Below are 1,115 nucleotides of genomic sequence, written 5' to 3' on the forward strand. Positions count from 1 at the left end.
TGTGCTGGTGTGTGGATGACTAATAAATGCTTAACAACAGTATGGAAAAGTCGGAAGTATATTACATCATTCTTGCAACAACTGACATGAATGAAGATGTTTACGCCTACCTGTGTGGGCGTACACACGTCTGTAACTCAACGGTATCTTTGAGCGTGGAGAAACCTGCCCGACTGCTTCCTGCTGGTATTACTGGGAGCATGGCTGTTGATCAGCCTGTCATTAAGTGCTTGGATGAAAACGGTGAGAAAATTGGGTTTATACATGGATTTATTGTGGGTTCACTGCACTAGATTGATGTTGTAGCATATCAGAAAGAAATGTACTCATGTTTTGTTTTGTGTTTTTTCTGTTTAGTTGTTTTTTTGTTTTGTTTGGTTTGGTTTGGTTTGGTTTGGTTTGGTTGGTTTGGTTTGGTTTGGTTTGGTTTGGTTTTGTGAATAAAAATTAAGAAATTAAAATAGAAAAAATAGGGGAAAGAATATTTAAAAAGATGGAGGATGAAAGAACTTTTTTGACGTTCTGTCGAGCAACATGCGATCGTGTTAGTCGGAGGCTAAATGTGCTTCTCTAGCCAACAACAGAAGGTGGGGCAGGTTATTCGTAATACAGGAGGTTTGACAAGATCCACTTTTCTGATTGTCCATCTCCACCCGTTTCCATCTCATTAAGCTTTTTATTATTGTTATTAAGCCTGGTATAAGCTTAGTTTAAGCCTATGATTATTACCACCTTATTGTAGGAAATAATGGTGGATTTTAGTCTTTAAGCTTTATAAAGCTTTATAAAACAATGTCTATATATGTGTGTCCCCTTTAATAAGTATACAAGAGGAGAGAAATGTTGCCTCCTTTTGACTAGGTGGTGGCTTATCTTCATCAGATGTTATGATACCATGAGGTTGTTTGGTGGCATCATAACATCTGGTAGAAATAAGAAACCTCAAGAGCCGAGGATGCATCTGTGTGCCAAGTTTGGCTGCTAAACGCTTGAGTTCAGCTCCTGATTGACACAAACAAGCACATTGGCAGAGAATTTGGGTTTTATAGCAAAGCTGTGTAGACGCTGTAAGGAGTTTGCTCGCTCTGCATCACTTTGAAGTCACCTGTTGCCAA

This window comes from Neolamprologus multifasciatus, chromosome 20 (genome assembly GCF_963576455.1).
Source record: "Neolamprologus multifasciatus chromosome 20, fNeoMul1.2, whole genome shotgun sequence".
Classification (NCBI taxonomy): domain Eukaryota; kingdom Metazoa; phylum Chordata; class Actinopteri; order Cichliformes; family Cichlidae; genus Neolamprologus; species Neolamprologus multifasciatus.